The sequence below is a fragment of the Asparagus officinalis genome, chromosome 10 (genome assembly GCF_001876935.1).
Source record: "Asparagus officinalis chromosome 10, Aspof.V1, whole genome shotgun sequence".
Taxonomy (NCBI): Eukaryota; Viridiplantae; Streptophyta; class Magnoliopsida; order Asparagales; family Asparagaceae; genus Asparagus; species Asparagus officinalis.
Window position 1 is genome coordinate 6,423,881 of NC_033803.1, and position 7,257 is coordinate 6,431,137.

Consider the following 7,257-nt stretch of genomic DNA (forward strand, 5'->3'; position numbering starts at 1 on the left):
AAGTTTAGCAAGAAGGAAATTCACCACAAATAAATATCAAAACTTGCAGAAAGATAAAGGAGACTAAACACATAGATTTAACGAGTTTCGGAAACGTGCATACGTCCTCGGGAGCCACACCACACAATTTCTTTGATTAATTGAAGAATGAATACAAGCTCTCAAAACAAGGGTTTAATCTCTCTGAGATCTCTCTCTCAAAAGCTCTCTTTTTTTATGTCTCTCAAGCCCTAAAAATATTTAGGTATATATAGAAATCTCAGCCCAAAACAGAATACAAAACAGTTTAGAAAATTGCCAGCTCGACGCACAGTCGACCCCCGAACCAGTCGCGGTCGACCGTGGCCATCGACAGAAACCAAAAAAGCATTACAGGGTTTGGCGGTCGACCGGACCATCTGTCGCGGTCGACCGTGAAAAGTCTAGATACTTTTCCCTGTCTCGTGCACGTTTATGGTCGACCGCACTGTCTGTCACGGTCGACTGGAGATCGTTTTGACCGATTCCTTCGTCTTTTGAGTTCAGCTTTGGGTCTACACTTAGACTAACAATCTCTCACTTGGAGACAAAAGCGCCATCAACGAGTTCACCCGAACTCTCTCCTTCTTCATGAGCTTCTTCTCCTCCCCGGAAAAATCCTTTCTTAAATCATCAACATCTCGGCGATCTCGCTGATCCTCGTATTGTGGCTCTACCTTCGTCTTCTACTCGTGAAGGCCAACTGAAGTTGCGCACAACTCCATTTTCTCAATGGTGACTGCCTTTGTCAACATGTCTGTCGGATTTTGACTCTTCAAAATCTTCACTAGATGTAACTTTTCGTCCTCGATCAGCGAGCGTATGAAATGGTATCGTACGTCGATATACTTCGTTTTGGCATGATAAACTGGATTCTTGGTAAGATATATAGCGCTCTGGCTATCATAATAAAGAACTTCTCTCCCTTGCTTCAGATCCAACTATTCCAAATATTTAGCCAACCAAATCATCTCCTTGCTTGCTTCAGTCACCGCGACATACTCAGCCTCGGTTGTAGATAAAGTTACAATCTTCTACAGATATGAGACCCAGCTCACTACTGTTATCACTAAGGTATAAACATACCTTATGGTGCTCTGCCTCGTATCATGATCACCGTCGAAGTCTGCATCCACGTATCCCTGCAGCACCAACTCCTTTCTCCTGAAACATGGTGGTTTGTGTGTTGTCCCTCTCAAGTACCGCAATATCCACTTTATGGCCTCCTAATGTTGCTTCTCTGGGTTGCTAGCAAACTTGCTCACAACTCCCACTGCATAGGCGATGTCCGGCCTCGTTCAAACCATCGCGCAAGAGACTCCTAATGACCGAAGAATATGGCACCCTGCTCATATGCTCTCTATCTGCATCTGTCTTCGGCGATTTCTCCTCAGATAATTTGAACTTACTTCCAAGGGACGTGTTAACGACCTTAGCATTCTGCATATTGAACCTCTGAAATACATTCTCAATGTATTCAGCTTGGCTCAACCTCGATCCTTCATGGCAAACTCCTTTGCTAGCTGCTTCTTCAAACTGTTTATCTCCTCTAAACACGGTCCTACTACTAACATGTCATCAACATATAATAACAATATAATAAAGCTGGACTCGAACCTCTTGAAATAGCAGCAATGATCCGAATTGCATCTTCTGTAGTCATTGCTCTGCATGAAGTTGTTGAACTTCTTGTACCACTGTCTCGGAGCTTGTTTTAAACCATATAAGCTCTTCTTGAGCTTGTACACCATCTTTTCCTTTCCTTCTTCAATGAAGCCAACAGGTTGCTTCATGTAGATTTCTTTATCCAAGTCACCATGAAGAAAGGTAGTATTCATATCTAACTGCTCAAGGAAGAGGTCTTCTGTAGCTAGTAAGCTCAACACCACCCTGACGGTTGTGAGCTTCACAACAGGGGAAATATCTCCGTGTAGTCTACTCCTTCCCGCTATTAGAACCCTTTCACTACTAATCTGGCCTTGTATCTTTTACTGCCATCACTCTCCAGCTTGACCCGATAGAGCCATTTATTATGCAAGGCCTTCTTCTGTGCAGATAGTTGGGCTAACTCTCATGTCTTATTAATGAGTAGAGAATACATCTCCTCCTGCATCGCATGCTCCCAATGCTGAGATTCACTCACTTGCATTGCCTCCTCATAGCACTCCGGTTTACCGCTATCTATCAACAATAAGTAATCAATAGATGAAAGATATCTAGGATTTGGTTTGGGTACCCTGGATGACCTCCTAAGTTCCGCGCCCTGGGTAGTTGTTTCTGCACCTGGAGCCTCCTCTGTTCTTCGGTCAGAACCAACAATGTCTCCCTCATCTAGAAGTTCCTCTAAATTCATGTACTCAGATCCACCTACATCTGTAGTGCTTCTCCCACTGCGTTGGCTAGCCTTAGCATTGTCCATGTCTTTGTACATCACCTCTTCATTGCTTATCATATCCCTGCTCCTGATGATCTTCCTATTCTTCTCATCCTAAAGACGATACCTGAACTCATCAATATCGTATCCAATAAATGTGCACTTATGTGACTTAGCCTCAAGCGTGTCTCTGACATGGTCACTGATATGAACATAAGCCACGTAGCCAAATACCCGCAAGTGTGAGAGATTGACCTTCTTGCCACTCCAAACCTCCTCTAGAATCCTAAAATCCAATGAAACCGATGTCCCATAATTAATAAGGTAAGCCGCCGTATGCACCGCATCCGTCCAAAAAATCTTAGGCAGACCTGCATGTAATCGAATGCTCATGGAACGCTTCGTCAAGGTTCTTTTCATCCTCTCCGTAATGTCGTTCTGTTGCGGCATCCCTGGAGTAGTCCTCTCTAAGTGAATCACATTCGTAGCACAGAACCTCTTGAACTCCTCCAGTTCATATTCTCTACCATTGTCTGGTCTCAGACACTTCACCTTCAAATCCGTCTTGTTCTCCACCATGGCCTTCCACTTTTTGAAGACTCCGAACACCTCTGACTTGTGCTTCATGAAGTAAACCCACACCTTTCTCGAGTGATCGTTGATAAAAGTGACATAGTATCTCGAACCGCCAAAAGACGACACACTGGCTCGACCCCATATATCTGTATGAATCAACTCTAGCTTCTGAGTCTTAGGTGGCCTTCCACCCTTCTGGAAACTAACCCTCTTCTTCTTTCCAAAAATACAATCTTCACAAATCCCGACATCTACGTAGTCGATCCTAGTTAGCTTTCCCTGTGAATGTAAAATCTTCATCCCCTTCTCACTCATATGTCCTAGTCTGTTGTACCACAGATCTGTACTCTCTTTATCAGCTGCAATTGCGAGGGGGTCACTCGTATGTGAGGTGAGGTAGAGAGTTCCTAATTTATTACCTCGGGCAACAATCATGGTACCATTGGAGATCCTCCACGAATCCCCTTTAAAAGTCAAAACATAACCTTCTGCTCCAAGTTGTTCCATCGAAACAAGATTCCTCTTCAGCTTCGGTACGTCTCACGTTCTTCAAGTTCCCCTTAGAGCCCTTCATCTGAATCTGCACATCGCCCTTTCCAACAATATTGCAGGGCTCGTTGTCCCCCAAATATACTTTTTCAAAGTCCCTTACTACATAATTCTAGAGAAGCTTCCTGTTAGCAGTGGCAAGGAAAGAGGCTCCTGAGTCGATGACCCAAGAATCCGAGTCGTTGTCCATAGCAAGGATCAAGGCATCTGCACGATATGAGCCTCCTGCTCACCCGCATCCTTCTTTGGCTCTTTGTAGACTAAAGACATATGGCCATCCTGGCAGCAAATCCAACACTTCCCTTTGATAGGCCTAACATTCGAGTTCGACCTCTTCTTCACCGACTTCGACCGATTCCTGTTCTCGTTCCCTTCCTTCTGGCTTCTGCCCATTTGCTCAAAACTTAGAACTGAACCTGAACCTTCTGATTCGGATGCTTTTTTTCTAACCTCCTCAGATAGAATCATGCTTACCACCTCACTTAGCTTTAACTTTTCCTTCCCCATCGAATTGCCGATTGTCGTCACACAACCTGCTCAGCTATCCGACAACTACGATAGTAACAACAGGGCCTGTACTTCGTCATCGAACGTGATGTCTACGGAGATAAGCTGATCAATAATCATGTTGAACTAGCGGAGGTGCATCGTAAAGGACCGTCCTTCTACCATCTTGAGGTTGAAAAGAGTTTTGACGAGATACACCTTGCTCGCTGCAGACGGTTGCTCGCACATCTTCGCGAGTGCTTCTATAAGTCCCACCGTTGTCTTCTCCTTCAAATTATTGTGGACGACTGTCTTGACGAGCAACAACCGGATTTGCCCTTAAGCCTTCCTATCCAGTATATCTTAGTCCTTGTCCGACTTTTTTTTTCTTCTTTCCCTTAGCCTTGCTCATCAACGAGCGATACAAGTCCTTCTGGTACAAATAGTCCTCCATCTTCGACTTTCAGTAGGCGAAGTCTGAGCCATCAAACTTCTCGATCTTTGATTTGCTTTCCTCTATCATAGCTTTCCTCACAAGTTGTTGAACCTGGGTCTGATACCAGTTGTTGGGGATTCGAAACAATCAAATGGAACCCTTGCCCTTTTCGGACCTTGTTAGAAAGTTTAGCAAGAAGAAAATTCACCACAAATAAAGATCAAAACTTACAGAAAGATAAAGGAGACTGAACACATAGATTTAACGAGGTTCAGCAATGTGCCTACATCCTCGGGAGCCACACCACATAATTTCTTTGATTAATTGAAGAAGGAATACAAGCTCTCAAAATAAGGGTTTAATCTCTCTGAGATCTCTCTCTCAAAAGCTCTCTTTTTTGATGTCTCTCAAGCCCTAAAAACATTTAGGTATATATAGGAATCTCATCCCAAAACAGAATACAAAACTATTTAGGAAACTGCCAGCTCGACGTGCGGTCGACCGCCGAACCAGTCGCGATCGACCGTGGCCATTGATAGAAACCAAAAAAGCATTACAGGGTTTGGTGGTCGACCGGACCATCTGCCGCGATCGATCGTGAAAAGTCCAGAGACTTTTCCATGTCTCGTGCATGTTTGCGGTCAACCGCACTGTCCGCCGTGGTCGACCGGAGATCGTTTTGACTGATTCCTTCATCTTTTGAGTTTAGCTTTGGGTCTACACTTAGACTAACAATCATAAAGGTCTTGTTTTTTGCATGTACGTTTCGGACCCACCTCAGTTGGCCAAGCTGCTAGAATATTCGAACCGGGTGCAATGACGTCTAGTTTTATGATGTTGTGGCTAACGATTCGGACCTACCTTCTGTCCTGTTTGGATGGAGGGTAGAGAGGGGGAAGGAAGAGAAATCTAATTTTAACCTTGTTTGGGAGTTTCATTTAGGATGGTAGAAGAGGGGAATGAGGGAGAAATTTGAGCCAAATTCTTACACCCCAAATTGGGGTGTCTCTTAAGTGAACTCCTAAACATACCAAAAGTGAAAGTCACCACTGGAGTCGGTTGATCTCCAAATTTCATTCTGTTGAATTCTATGGTCGCAGTAGGGTTCGACGTCTGAGCAAGATAGTGTATAATTTCATTGGCATCATTGAATGTAACATGAGAAGCATGGAGGAGATGAGCATCAGCGTTTGTTCGATTTCCTTGCCAGCGTTGGCTCATCATGATTATAATGCCAGCGCCACCAGCGTTTCTGATGTTATCGCCAGCTTCCAAGTTTCCTGTGTATATCAGACTGCCTTTTCATAGCGCGATCTTACCTTTGATGTTAATAGAGTTTAGAGAACCTTTGCATGTTCTTGGATCCTCGGTCTTCAGGATGTGATGCGGACAAATCAGATGGAACTGAGTTAGAGAGATTATCTGGCTGATAAGCTGATTCTCCATTGAGTTCTTGACCATCTTTGAGCTTTATTTTGGCTCTAATCCTTTTGTCGGAGACGCTAGATCCAACTGTTAGAAGCCACGGATACGTGTCAACTATGCTCGAAAAAGGCCCGCTGTTCCCCGCCGACTGAACAGGAAGGATCCTTTTCGTAACCACTGCAGGGAGACCACCAACTTGCATTCTGTTGAACTTTAAGGCCGCAGTAGGATTTGCCGTCTGGCTGACATAGTTTATAATTTCAATTGCGTCATTGTAGGAGACTTGAGAAGCTGGATGGAGATAATCATCAGAATCCATTCGATTTCCTTGCAACGATTGGCTCATGATTACAACAGCGACGCCTCCAGCCTTTTAAATGAGATCACTAGTTTCCACATTCTCGGTATAATTCCAGCTACCCTCACATAGCGCGATCTTACCTTGGATGTCGATCAATTTCAGAGAGTCACACTGACATTTCCTTGAATCCTCGGTTCTCAAGATGTCATACGCAGTCTCCGAAGAATTCTCGGCCATCTCCGAGTGTTACAATCGCTCTTATCCTTCTATCCATAACACTCTATCCAACTGTTAAGATCCATGGAGCTCCATCTGACACCACTCGGAAAAGGCCCATTATTTCCCACTCGCTGAACAAGGACAAGCCCCCATGCGATGGCGGCAAAAGATCCGATTGATATATCGTCGTTGTCAAATCTCAAAGGTTTGCTAAAGCCTTTACACATTGGGAGAACATCTGCCCTATCACGAATAGCCTGATCCATACTCTTGAGTACATCTATTGACGTGCACGATGACACTTTGTAGACTACAAGGTGCGCTCCGGGTGCTAACCCTGACGCTGTGCCTTCGGCATTACCAAGGATGCTGGCATCTTCGACGAAGCTCCCAGCTACGGTGCTTGCTGTGGGGGTTACATGCCCGTTGGTAACTAATGGCAAAACCACTTGTCCCCACTAAAAACCGATTGCACTGATGATCTTCTTGTTGCATCCGCGCTACGCCCCATAACACCTGCCTCTCCATTTCTGTGGTGGTGGAGACATCTGCTGGTAGTCGAATGAAGGGTGGTTGCACTTGATTCCCATATCGAGCATGGCGATTATTTGACTCCACCAAAACCTAAGTCTAGCCATAGTCTGTCCCACCGGCTCAGGCCCAGGAACTTCGGGCTATATGTGGTTCGGAATTTGCACTCATGTTCAGGATACACGCTCAGTACTGCTCTTTTAGATTTCAACGCTTGTAGTTCTTCGAGTGTTAGGATCGCCTCAAAGCCACTGATAGCTTGCCGATAAGTATAGATCATATGAGGCTCACCGGAACCTAAGGTTGCTGTGAACTCCCCGAAACATGCTCCATGTTTTGGGG